Here is a 14,639-nt window from a genome sequence, read left to right as displayed (position 1 = left end):
TGGTATTTTGATGGGGATTGCATTGAATCTGTAGATTGCTTTTGGTAAGATTGCCATTTTTACTATGTTAACCCTGCCTATCCATGAGCATGGGAGATCTTTCCATTTTCTGACATCTTCTTCAATTTCTTTTTTCAGGGACTTAAAGTTCTTGTCATATAGGTCCTTCACTTGCTTGGTTAGTGTTACCCTAAGGTATTTTATGTCATTTTTGGCTATTGTAAAGGGTGATGTATCTCTAATTGCCTTCTCATCTTCTTTGTCCATTGTATATAGGAAGGCTACTGATTTTTTTGAGTTGATCTTGTATCCTGCTATGTTGCTGAAGGTGTTTATAAGCTTTATCAATTCCTGGGTGGAATCTTTGGGGTCACTCAAGTATACTATCATGTCATCTGCAAATAGGGAAAGCTTGACTTCTTCCTTTCCAATTTGTATCCCCTTAATCTCCTTATGTTGTCTTATTGCTCTGGCTAGAACTTCAAGTACTATATTGAATAAGTATGGAGAGAGTGGACAGCCTTGCCTCGTTCCTGATTTTAGTGGAATTGCTTTGAGTTTCTCTCCATTTAATTTGATGTTGGCTGTTGGTTTGCTATATATTGCCTTTATTATGTTTAGGTATGTTCCCCGTATTCCTGATCGCTCCAAGACTTTTATCATGAAGGGGTGCTGGATTTTGTCAAATGCCTTTTCTGCATCTAGTGAGATGATCATGTGGTTTTTTTTCTTTGAGTTTGTTTATATGGTGTATTACGTTGATGGACTTTTGTATGTTGAACCACCCTTGCATCCCTGGGATGAAGCCTACTTGATCATGGTGGATAATTGTTCTGATGTGTTCTTGGAGTCTGTTTGCCAATATTTTATTGAGTATTTTTGCATCAATGTTCATGAGGGAGATCGGTCTGTAGTTCTCTTTCTTTGTTGTATCCTTGTTTGGTTTAGGAATCAGGGTAATTGTAGCCTCATAAAAGGAGTTTGGTAATGTTCCTTCTGTTTCTATTATGTGGAACAATTTAGAGAGTATTGGTATTAACTCTTCTTTGAAGATCTGGTAGAATTCTGCGCTGAAACCATCTGGTCCTGGGCTTTTTTTGGTTGGGAGACTTTTAATGACTGTTTCTATTTCCTTAGGGGTTATTGGGCTATTTAAATAGTTTATCTGGTCTTGATTTAACTTAGGTATGTGGTACTTATCCAGAAAAATGTCCATTTCTTTTAGGTTTTCCAGTTTTGTGGAGTAGAGGTTTTTGAAATATGACCTTATAATTCTCTGGATTTCCTCAATGTCTGTTGTTATGTCCCCCTTTTCATTTCTGATTTTGTTGATTTGGATTCTCTCTCTCTGTCTTTTGGTTAGTTTGGATAAGGGCTTGTCTATCTTGTTGATTTTCTCAAAGAACCAACTCTTTGTTTCATTAATTTTTTGTATTATTCTCTTAGTTTCTAATTTATTAATTTCCCCTCTCACTTTGATAATTTCCTGGCGTCTATTCTTCCTGGGAGACTTTGCTTCTTCTTGTTCTAGAGCTTTCAGGTGTGCTGTTAAGTCACTAGTGTGAGATTTCTCCAACTTCTTTATATGTGCATTTAGTGCTATGAATTTCCCTCTTAGCACTGCTTTCATAGTGTCCCATAAGTTTGGGTATGTGGTTTCTTCATTTTCATTGATCTCTAGGAAGTCTTTAATTTCTTTCTTTATTTCTTCCTTAACCCATTGGTGATTTAGTTGAGCATTATTCAGTTTCCATGAGAAAGTAGGTTTTCTGTAGTTTTTGTTGTTGTTGAGATCTAACTTTAACCCATGGTGGTCTGATAGAACACAGGAGGTTATTCTAATTGTTTTGTATCTGTTGAGATATGCTTTGTGGCCAAGTATGTGGTCAATTTTAGAGAAAGTTCCATGGGGTGCTGAGAAGAATGTATATTCTTTCTTGTTAGGATGGAATGTTCTGTAGATATCTATTAGGTCCAATTAGGTCATGATATCAGTTAAGTCCTTTATTTCTCTGTTAAGTTTCGATTTGGGAGATCTGTCCAGTGGTGAAAGTGGGGTGTTGAGATCTCCCACTATTAATGTGTGGGGTTTTATATGTGGTTTAAGCTTTAGTAATGTTTCTTTTACATATGTGGGTGCCCTTGTATTTGGGGCATAAATGTTCAGAATTGAAACTTCATCTTGGTGGATCTTTCCTGTGATGAATATGTAATGTCCTTCTTTATCTCTTTTGATTGATTTTAATTTGAAGTCTATTTTGTTGGATATCAGTATGGCTACCCCTGCTTGTTTCTTAAGACCATTTGATTGGAAAGTCTTTTCCCAGCCTTTTATTCTTAGGTAGTGTCTGTCTTTGAATTTGAGATGTGTTTCTTGTATGCAGCAGAAAGTTGGGTTCTGCTTTCGTATCCATTCTGTAAGTCTATGTCTTTTTATAGGTGAATTAAGTCCGTTGATATTAAGGGATATTAACGACCAGTGATTGTTCATCCCTGTCATTTTTGGTGGTAGTGTGTGTGTACTTCCCTTCTTTGGGGTTTACTGTTGTGGCTTTATCTATTGCCTGTGTTTTCGAGTGTGTATCTGACTTCCTTCGGTTGGAATTTTCCTTCTAGTGCTTTCTGTAGGGCTGGGTTTGTGGATAGGTATTGTTTAAATCTGGCTTTGTCTTCGAATGTCTTGTTCCTTCCGTCTATGATGATTGAAAGTTTTGCTGGGTATATTAGTCTGGGCTGACATCCATGGTTTCTTAGTGTCTGCATTACATCTGTCCAGGTCCTTCTGGCTTTCAAAGTCTCCATTGAGAAATCAGGTGTTATTCTGATGGGTTTACCTTTATAGGTCACTTGGCCTTTTTCCTTGGCTGCTCTTAATATTCTTTCTTTATTCTGTACATTTAGTTGTTTAATTATTATGTGTCGAGGGGACTTTTTTTGGGGGTCTAGTCTGTTTGGTGTTCTATAGGCTTCTTGTATCTTCATAGGCATTTCCTTCTTTAAGTTGGGAAAGTTTTCTTCTATAATTTTGTTGAATATATTTTCTGTGCCTTTGAGTTGGTATTCTTCACCTTCTTCTATCCCTATAATTCGTAGGTTTGGTCTTTTCATGGTGTCCCAGATTTCTTGGACATTTTGGTTCATGACTTTGTTGGCTTTAGTGTTTCCTTCGACTGATGAAACTATTTCTTCTACTGTATCTTCAATGCCAGAAATCCTCTCTTCCACCTCTTGCATTCTGTTGGTTATACTTGCATCCGAAGTTCCTGATCTTTTACTCAGGGTTTCTATTTCCAGCATTCCCTCTGTTTGTGTCTTCTTTATTTTTTCAATTTCCTTTTTCAGTTCTTGGACTGTTTCCTTTGTTTGTTTCATTGCTTTTTCATGATTTTCTTTCAGTGCTTTATTGTTTTCTTCCAGGACTTTAATGTTTTCTTCCAGGACTTTATTATTTTCTTGGAGGGCTTTATTGTTTTCTTCTAATTTGTTTGCTCTTTCCTCTAGTTGTTTATAGCATTCTTCCAATTTCCTTGTCTTTTCCTCTACATAAGCCTCTACCTTCTTCATGAAGTTACTCATAAGGCTACTTTCTTCTGCTTCTTCCAATTTTTGGTGTTCAGGTCTAGATGTTGGAGGCGGGCTAGGTTCTGGTGATGCTGTATTGCTCTTCATTTTGCTGTATGTACTTCTGCCTTGACGTCTGCCCATCTCCTTGTGGTTCTTTCTTCGTCTTATCAGTGTACTTGTTTCAGAAAGAGCTGACAGATTCAGGAAGACTCTCTCTTTTGTCCAAAAGGGAGTTCTCTTGTCCAACTCTCTGGTCCAGAAGGGAAGTCCGGGCGGGCTCTGGTCCAGAATGGCAATCGGGGGCAGGCTGGGAGCTGGGGGCTGGTCTCTAAGTCTCAGGAAGTGGCTGGAGTCGCGGGCAGATGGGCGTGGGGGCAGGGCGCGGAGATTGCAGGGGCTGCGGGGGGGGGGGGGGCTTGGAAAAGGGGATCCCTCCCGATGGGGCTAGAAGGGGAGCTGTCCGGTGGCCAGAACCTGGTGCCAAGTTGTGCAGGTCTTCCCGGAGTGGCTGGTGTCCAGGGATGGGGTCAGGGTTGGATCCGGGTACTCACCTCTGGACCAGAAGGGAAGTCGGGGGCAGGCTGGGAGCTGGGGGCCGGTCTCTAAGTCTCAGGAAGTGGCTGCAGTCGCGGGCAGATGGGCGTGGGGGCAGGGCGCGGAGATTGCAGGGGCTGCCGGGGGGCTTGGAAAAGGGGATCCTTCCCGGTGGGGCTAGAAGGGGAGCTGTCCGGTGGCCAGAACCTGGTGCCAAGTTGGGCAGGTCTTCCTAGAGTGGCTGGTACCCAGGGATGGGGTCCGGGTTGGACCGGGGCACTCACCTCTGGACCAGAAGGGAAGTCGCGGGCAATTCTCGTGTTACTTTACTGGACACCTGCTTCAGACTTACACCTTCTACTTTAGAGAGTGGTTTTCCAAAATCAATTTCTTTTTCCTTTTAACTATATGACATCTAATGCCTGGAAAAGCCTATTTCTTGAAATGATGAGTGAACTAGCCATTTATGTAGGTAAAAATATTTGTTGTCATGAGTAAGTGAATTGGCTAAGTGTATTATATAATGTATGCTGTCTTAGTTTAAAGTTGAACTGAACAGTAGCAAGACTATCCAAGTTTTGAAATAGACCTTTCTTTCCTTGCTAGAAGTTTTGTGATCAAGGCACACTGTTCTAGCTCTATTGGACTATTCCAGTTGGAATATTAGAAAGATATTTAAAGCTGATTTCTTGCTTTGAAGTTGTTTGGAAGTACCAGACCTGACTCAAAAAGGAAATCTGCTTTCATCTTCTCACATCTTGAAATTCATCATCCTCCCTTTTTATATGCAGAAGGAGCAAAGGAAAATGAACTGCTATTTGATATCTATCATCATCATCATACACTTGGACTGACTGATTTCTGTGAAACCAACAGATTATTTTATAGATAGGGTAGCACAACAAAAGTGATGAATTTAGAGTTTGTCTACAGATACTTTGTCCAATAGCAAATATGTCCATAAACATAGCTTATGTGCTAACTGTAAGCAAAGGCTAAATGCTGCTCACATTCCAGGTTGAAAGGCTTATGATAATAAGAGTGCTGCAGTTGACTAGCAATGCCCGGCACCAGAGAGTCAGTGAGGAAGCTTGGTAAAGTTACTGCATTTACTTTGTCTAATCTATAATATTAACTATTTGTAATGAAATTGACGTGTGCTTAGTCCAGATAATTAAGCTGTGTTACTTTAATCTGATATTTTATGTGAAACTAGTTCTGTTTCTTTGCTCCAGCGATGACAATTTTTCTTATTCTTGATAACCCTGGATCATAAACTACATTACATAAAATGACTGTGAAGTACAGTGCTCCTAAATATTTCATCCTGAAGCCAACAATAGTTGATTAAAGGGATCGATGCTATCCTACTCATCCCTTAACTTCCTTCAATGACAGGAGGAACTTAACACAATGACATGATGGCAGAACATGCATCTCACCGCACTGTTATAGACAGGATGGGAATCCAAAGACCTTTCCATGGTCCCTGCTCTCTGACCATGAGCTGGCTCTTGGCTGCTCCTGGCCCTTCTCCCACTGCCATGCAGGTACATAAGGCTCTGAGCAGGACTTCCTGGGGGCTTAGAGACTTACCACTTCTTCCCCCTGACCTTCCTTACTCCAGGCATTTGCTCAAGTTCTGTAAATGAAAGGATGTAGTATTTGCATGTGTCTTGCATATATCCTCCTGGCACTTTAGATGACCTCTGGACCATTCTAATGCCTGAATCAACATAAGTACTGTGTAAAGAGTTATTATATCATATTGTTTAGAAATAGTAATAGGGAGTTTTTCTGCTTGTGTTTTGTATGGTTGTAATTGATTTTCTAATATTTTTAATCCATGATTAGTCAAATCTGTAAGTATAAAACCTACAGGTACAAAAAACTGATTTTTCTTTATAGTACCACTATAATATAGCATAAAGTGCATTGTTTGTGCTCACTACTAGAATCTCACACTACATGACACATAGTAGTTGCTCAAGAAGTAGACCAAATGATTAATAAAATCCTATTAGCAATAGCTTCAATGGCAGTTCTGACTCCAGATCAGCATCTCTGCTCAGACCCCAGAGGAAAGAAGTGGAGCATGGATCATGGGCAGTTCCATGACTTGTCTGAGCCCTCACTCCCACCTAGTTATGAACTCCCTCCTAGGCAAAGGGCCAGGGAAAGACATTTTGGGTCAAGTAAGTTCAAGGTAAACTACATTTTCTCTACTATATTTTCTCTGAAAGTTATCTAAATTTATGGATAGAGTAGGCAATCAAATAATCTGACATGCTCTTTTATCAAAATTTTATTTATTTAGTTAAACTCATGCCTTTATGCAGTACCAACACTGTAATGTGAACCTGCTATTATTCTATTCTGAGTATTCTTTTTTAAGATTTAATTTTATTTTTTCTTTGTATGTAGGTGTCTCTGTGTGTATGTACATGTAGGTCTTCATGTATGTGTATTTATGTCTCTATGTATGCCACGTGTGTGCAGGTGTTTGATAGCAAGAAGAGGGCGTAAGATTCCCTGATCAGTTGCCTGATGTAGGTGATGAGAAGTAAACCAGAGTCCCCCAGAAGAGCACCAAGGGCTCTTAGCAAATAAGCTGATCCTTCAGCCCCTTAAATTATTCTTATTAAGAAGAAAATCAACTGGAAAGCAGACCCAGAACCTCCTGAAGTCTTCTTCAACTTGCAAAGCAAAAATCTGAGGAATTTCAATCTAAACAAAAAAAAAAAAAAAAACAGCAGCAAATACAACCTTCTTTCCACATGACATCATCAGCCAGGAAACTCCCTAGGGAGGGCACCTTTGCACTTGGCTTCCTACTGGACATGCGGGTCTTGATTCTTTGATGACTGGAAGGCACCTAACAGGGCTCTGGGGTGCAGTGTGAGGGGGCAGCCACTCTGCTTAGTCTCTCACAGACACAGACTGTTTAGACCCTCATTTCCAGAGGGCAGCAGCAGCATTTGAAACTGAGTAGAGATGCAAAATCTTGGGCTCTTGCCATTGAATGTTTGAATCCGAAACTCTGGAGGAGATCCCAGTGTTCTGTGTTTCTACAAGCCTTCCAGATGATTCTGCTGAACCCAGGCTTGGTAATCACTGGTTTAGAAGAATCAACAGAGACCTCCCAGGAAGATGTTTGCAGTGTTGATGCCAGGGTAATAGAGGATACTAGTTACAAAGTACACCACCAACTATCCTGGTTTATTGTCCTAGTTTGAACAATTAAAGTCCTGAATCTCAGAAAACTGCAACTCCAGGATGACCAGAAGAGTTAACGTATTGTTGAACATTTGCTTTTAAGTCAGGCCTTCCTCTGTCTCTCCTACCACTTATCCAAGCCAAGTCTGGCAATGCCAAGACAAACCCCATTATCCTATCTATCCATCACACCACATTGTTTCTTGGCTGAGAAAGGGGCAAGGGGTTGTGAGAGGGAAGGAGGCAGTCTCTGTCTGTCTCAAGCATGCCATTTCATACACCCTTCTTTACTCAGACTTCCTGGATAAGGTGAGATATGTTAATGAGCATAAAATTTTACCACATTGGTCCAAAGTACTAATTAACTACTTTGTAGTTCTCTCCTGTCGTATGGTCTACCTGAGCACCCTCATAAATTTTACCAGTTATGGACTAATTCTTAGTGATGCTATGAAAAAAAATTTTAGAGTTTGGGTCACATTATGACTTACGTTGGCCATGGAAATGTTGGGTTTGCATTATTATAAAGTTATGTATTCTGTGCTGGATTATATTCTTTTTGCCCTATGAAGAAGAGATTAAACCATTTCTGTGAATCCACCAGCTGTCCTGGTTACTAAGCTTTGTATCTACTTCACTTGATGGATTCTACCTTTGGCCACAAACTGGCACCTTAACACATAGATGCACATTTGCCTGATGACTGACTGCTCTTTTGAACAAATTTTGTCAGTGGCATTTTATCTCTTGACTTATTTTCTATAGCAATCTATTCAGGGATTAATGTTATCATTGAATTGTTTTATAAATCTTGTTCCTAGCTGTATCTCCAACTGCTATTGTTGGGATTGTATTTGGAGTCACTTTCAGACCCTACAAAACTCCCAGGCTACCCTATACCTCAGTTCACTGATCCAGTTCATTTGTTCTCAGCCTACTACCATTCATCTTGAACTTAGGAGAGCTATCTGTTTGGTCAACCCTTGGTCTGGACATCAGTATCGAATGATGCAGATAAAACTGCTCATATCACCTAAGTTAAGTGATTCTCACTTAAATTTTTATGTTAAAACCTTTCTCTGTCTCTGTCTGTCTGTATCTCTCTCTCTACATACATACATACATACATACATACATATATATATATATATATATATATTCCATCTATTTAACACACACACACACACACACACACACACACACACACATATACACACACACACATTTAAAAAATCCCTTTGAGCTGATCACCTCAGGCCTTGTATTACCTCCCTAAAGTAAAGCTAAGATACTTTCCCAAGCCCTTTGAGCTCTCAAGATCTCCACTACCTCTCACAGAAATTGCCTACTGAGCATGGATTGTGGCTGTTTCATATTACATTTTGGGCACAACTTGCTCCTCACAGCAGAACCTTGAGGATGATTTATATTTGTTCTTATTCTTGGGATGGAATCAGACAATTTAAGCATGCTATTCAGAGGCAATGTAAGCTGTATGTTAGAGATCCAAGCACCTCTAGTGCAGAATATTAAAATTTGTTCATTTCTTAAGAAGGTATAAAAGCATGTGGGCTTCTTAGCAAAAGTGCAATTATATTCTCTAAGAACTAACTATATATGTTCTATATCTATTTTTACTTAAAATACGCACTCTTTATATTTAATAAGGCTTTGCGATACAATTAATTGTATTATGTTAGCATTGTTAAATATTCATGAAAATATTATCATATTGTTTACAACTTTTTCAGCTGGAAATAAATCATTAATAATCCATTTGCAACTTCTGAGAGTGCATTAAACAGGATGCTTGCAAAATCAGTGGAAAAGCCACTGTGGTGGTGATTACACAGCAATAGAAAATGTGCACAGCTTAACGGACTAGAATTATAGTGGTTTCAAAAACCTAAAAATTTAGTAATAAGGAAAAAATGGAATTTGTGTGATGGAGGAAATATAAGTATGCATGAGAAGAAAGTGCATCTTTCATTTTCTTTGAGTGTTGTGAAGGAACTTCCCATGTCTATCCTCTCTGTCTTCTACTTAAAAATAACTTTTGTAGGGAGATAGCTCAGCAAGTAAATCACTCGCCCAACAAACACAGGGACCTGAATTTGGATCCCCTGGACCCACATATACGCTGGGAAGGCATAGTAGTAGCCGTCCTGTAATCCCCATGCAGAGGAAGCAGAGACAGGAAATCTGCAGAGCAAGCTGGCTAGACAGACAGGGAAAAAGAGAGCTCTGGATTTAGTGAAAGACCCTGTCTCAATATAAGGTTGAGTGATTAAAAAAGATACCTGACATCAACTCCTTCAACTCAGACTTTGACATGAGTGTATATGCATGCATGTGCCTGAATGAACATGCATACATACATGCATGCAAATTGCGCATGTGCACACACATGCATACTCATACACACACACACACACACACACACACACACACCCCTGATGCAAAAAACTAAAAAATTAAAAGTAGTAACACTCAATGCTTACAATTTATTTATTATTCTCTCATATATTGCATCGTGACTGCAGTTTCCCCTCTCTCCTCTCCTTCCAGTTCCTCCCTTCGACCTTCCCTTTCCCCAAGATCCACTCATAAAAGAGCAGGCCTCCCAAGGATATCAACCAAACATGGTATAGCAAGTTACAATAAGACTAGGCACATAACCTCATATCAAAGCTAGACAAGACAACTCAGCAGGAAGAAAAGGGTCCCAAAGCAGGCAAGAGTCAGAGACAACCCCCATTCCCACTGTTTGGAGTCCCACAAGAATAATCAGCTACACAACCATAGGGTATATGCAAAGGACCTAGCTCAGATGCATACAGGATCCCTGATTGTCACTTCAGTCTCTGGAAGCCCCTATATTTTAGTTAGGGTTGTGAAGAGACACCATGGCCATGGGAACTCTTATAAAGGAAAACATTTAATTGGGGTGGCAGCTTATAGTTCAGAGGTTCAGTCCATGATCATCATGGCAGGAGCATGATAGCCTGCAGGTAGACATGGTACTGTCAACAACTTGATCACAAGGCAACAGAAAGTGCATTGAGACACTGGGTGGTATCTTGAGCACATATAAGACCTCAAAGCCTTCATAGTGACATACTTCCTTCAACAAGACCACACCTACTCCAACAAGGCCACACCTCCTAATAGTGCCACTCCCTATGAGGTTATGGGAGCCAATTACATTCAAACTAACACACCCTATGAGCCCTGCTTAGTTGAGTCTGTGGGTCATGTTCTTGTGGTATCCTAGACCCCTCTGGTTCCTAAAATCCTTCCTCCCCCTCTTCTGCAGGATTCCTGAAGCCCCTATTGACAGTGTCCTTTGCCTTATAGAAGCTTTTCAGTTTCATGAGGTCCCTTTTATTAATTATCAGTCTTAGTGCCTGAGCTATCAGTGTTCTATTCAGGAAGTTGTCCCCTGTGCCAATGAATTCAAGGCTATTCCCCACTTTCTCTTCTATCAGGGTCAGTATATCTGGTTTTATGTTAAGATCTTTGATCTACTTGAACTTGAGTTTGGGGCAGGATGATAGATATAAATCTATTTGCATTATTCTACATGCAGATATCCAGTAAAACCACCACCACCACACACACACATACACACCTGATTTTAAAAAAAAAACTTAAAAAAATAAATTTATTAACACTCAAGTTTTAATCTTCAGTTACCAGAAGAAAAAAAGAGAGACACATTGCATCCGAAGTCCTTCATCTTCCAAATGGTTTCCAATTCTTACCTCCCATGATTAATACAGACATAGGTGCATCTTTGAATTCTGTTGCTTATTCTCTATCATATCAATACAAAAAATGATTTTAAAACTTTCCCCATGAACAACCAACTACTGGGGCTCTACAAAAAACTATCTGTGGCCCCACATGTCAGACTCTGAGATGTCCCCTTCACTTCTTTGCTATAAGTGTGATTTGATTATTGTATTTTATTTTACTTTTTCCTCAAAAGATTTCTTGGACTTTACATTGTCACCAGGGGTTAAACTGGCATTTTTCTACAGACACAATAATACTCTCTTAAAATGTACACAGAGATTGACTTTGGAACAGGTTGAACAATTTACTTGATGTTAAGAACATATTTCCCCATGGAAACAGCCTAAGTAAGGCAAGGGCTTGAAGCTTCCCTAATTCATGAGATGGGAGGCAACCACCGCAGGCAATACTATATGTTATGGCTTGGATAAGTGCCCCCAAAGTTCGAGTATTAACAAACATAAAATCACATGTTAGACATTCCATTGCTGTAGAACTATCTGAGAAAAAAAACAGGAGAGACAGATTGAGGATTGTGGTCTCAGTCCTTCACAGTGAGCAGATCAGGGCAAGAGCAGAGACACTGACATCACAGGGGCCTGGAAGCAAAGAGCAAAGACTGCCTGCAGGACCAGGAGTATTTGCATGCACCCTTTAGTTCTGTACAGACCTTTGCCTATTACACCACACCACCCAAATCACAATTGGTTAATTCCCATTCCATGGTGTCAATGGGTGATAGTGGAACCTTTAACAGGTGAGATATAGTGGGAAGTCTTCTTGTGATCAGGATTGTACTTTGAAGAGGACCCTATTTCTTTCCTACCTCTCCTCCTTCCTAACCATGAAGTGAAGCTGCTTCTCTTGCACACAGCCTTGCCCTGATGTAGTTACTATCTGGCTACAGGCCACAAAGCAATAGAGTCCAATGGTCATGTACTAAAACTACAAAATTTGGGGCCAAAATAACTTTTTCCTCTTATAAATGTACTGTCTCAAATACTTTGTTAGAATAATGGAACATTTATTAACATAGTAACTTGAATTCTATTTATCACATAACTTAGAAGAAGGCAGCTAAGTTAATCATACTCTAAATGCTTTAGTTAGTAGACCAATAGCAATTAGTCTTCATAGGATAGAACCATAAAGGGAGTCACCTGCCATGGTTTTATAACTGGAGATTTTTGCAGTTCAAGTATGTGTATGTTACATATAGTTTGAAATCTATCATTAATGAGGCAGACACTACATGTAGCTCTAGAGGTAGTTGTCCAGACAAAAACAATGTGCTGTAAGAACACTAAATTATCCATCTTCCCAAGAGAACATTTACATTTGCCTGCTTCCTCCTCTCCTCTAGCCTAACACTCCAGCCTCAGAACATCTCAGCATATGACAGCCTCCCCATCCAAAGACTATATCACCCTCCACATTGAAAAGCAAAAGGCAAAACATTAAGGACCACTTTGTTCTTTGAACACCAGAAGATAATGATCAACAGGAGAAATAAAATGGTGAATGCCACCATTGATGGCAGAATAAGAGACAAATAAAGGCAGAAGTGGTTGCCAAGTATGAGGGACAACTAGCCAGAAGCAGGACACTGAAGAGGCGTATCCTGCACATATGAGGCAGACAGCACCTTGGAATTCAAAGAGCAGATGCAATGATCAAGAATTAGTGTAAAACTGCATGAATGCTTGGGGTAATTTTAAAATGCAAATCAAAATATTGGAGCCTCTGAAGCTGGCACAAAATGTGGTTTGTTAATGAAGTACCCAGCATGGTGAAGATATGGAAGAACCAACACCCCCTCACACTGCTAGTAAGACCACAGATTTGCACCAAACTGCCAATTTGGATATGCTAGCTATATTTCCCACATCACAAGTGAGTTCAGTGTGTAAGCAGAGCATTTAAGGAAGCTCGCTAACAAATGTTCAGAAAGAAGAGGAGTGAGGAAGAGAAGAAACAGAATTTTGAGTCAGGCAAAAAGAGAAAGTGTAGAAATTCTGAGGGTAACAGAACTACAGGAGTATCCAGGATTGCCATTTGTGGGACCGACCAAAGAAAGATGCTTCATAAGCCCTTCTGACTCAATTTTTCAAAAGAATCAATCCACTCTCAGTTTCAATATCAACATGTCAGATGAAGAATATGAAATTTCACTCCCATCCATCTAGTAAAAAAAAAAAATAAATAAATGGGCAAACTGAAAAGTTACTGGCTTTCCCTGGGCCTATAAAAAAAAAAACTGATGTGTCTAGGCCAACCATCACCCCACAATACAGAGAGCAGACTGCAGCTAGAGAGGTGCAGAAACCGAGACCTGCCAGAAACCACTCTCATGCTGAGCTGGTAGAACAGCTCCTTGGGAATGTTTTCTGAACTGGACACACCATAATGTCTGCAGCATTCGGGTAAAACTCTCATTCTCCTGTGTTTCCTTTTCAGGAACTCCTCCAAGTTCTTACATTTACTTGTCACCCTGTCAAGGGGCCAGAAAGATTAACCACTGAAAAGAATGCCCAGAGCCTTCTCCTTAACAAATGTCTACTGTTCAAGGAAAGGAACGGCTCAAGATAGACATTCTGAAACCTTATCTCAGCTCAATGAAAAGGCGTGTTTCTAACTCTAGCTCCCTCTAGCCTTACTAGTTCACATAAAATAACACACACACACACACACACACACACACACACACACACACACACATACACACACACACACACACAAAGGAAAGAGTTAGGACTTCAAAGAAATAAGCTGAGAATGATACAATAAAGGATCTAAACATGGGGTAGGAGAAAATAGACACTAAACACTGCACAAATACTTAAGGGTTCACTGATGTGAGACCTACAAAAGACGTGAGATTCAAGGGGGCTGGAGAGATAGCTTAGCCACTAAGACAATTACTGCTATTTCAGAGGACCTGAGTTTAATTTCCAGCACCCATGTCTGGCAGCTCACAACCACCTGTAACTCCAGCTCCAGAAGATCTGACACCGGCTCCTGGCTTCTGCAGGTACCTACACTCACATGCACATATTCACACACAGACAAATATCTCCCTGATGCATGCATTTAATTTAAAATAAAAATAAAGCTTTATGTAAAAGGCTTGAGAACTATTAGGAAGATCATTAAATGGTCTCTTTCTCCTACATCTGATCACCACCACAATGAAGCTTTATTATAACGGTGATTTTCAGTTAAATCAACCAGAAGAGAAGACCCAGACTCTGAAGAGAACAATTAGGTAAGTTCTAGATGAAAACAAGGACACTAAGAGGTATTTGATGGGGTGGGGATTGGGTCTCTAGTCACAGAAACATTAAACACAGCCCAACATCTAATCAGATCCACATTAAATATGTAAGTCATTACACTAAAAGCCCACTTACTCCAGTTCTTACCCAATCAATATAATATGGATTCTAGCAAGAAATTACAAGGTATACTAGAAGTTATATATGTTTATATCTAGTCCAAAGAGACAAAGAAATTCATCAGAACCAAAT

The sequence above is a fragment of the Peromyscus leucopus genome, chromosome 2 (genome assembly GCF_004664715.2).
Source record: "Peromyscus leucopus breed LL Stock chromosome 2, UCI_PerLeu_2.1, whole genome shotgun sequence".
NCBI lineage: Eukaryota > Metazoa > Chordata > Mammalia > Rodentia > Cricetidae > Peromyscus > Peromyscus leucopus.
The sequence above is the reverse complement of the archived record's forward strand: the minus strand, read 5'-3'. Positions refer to the sequence as shown.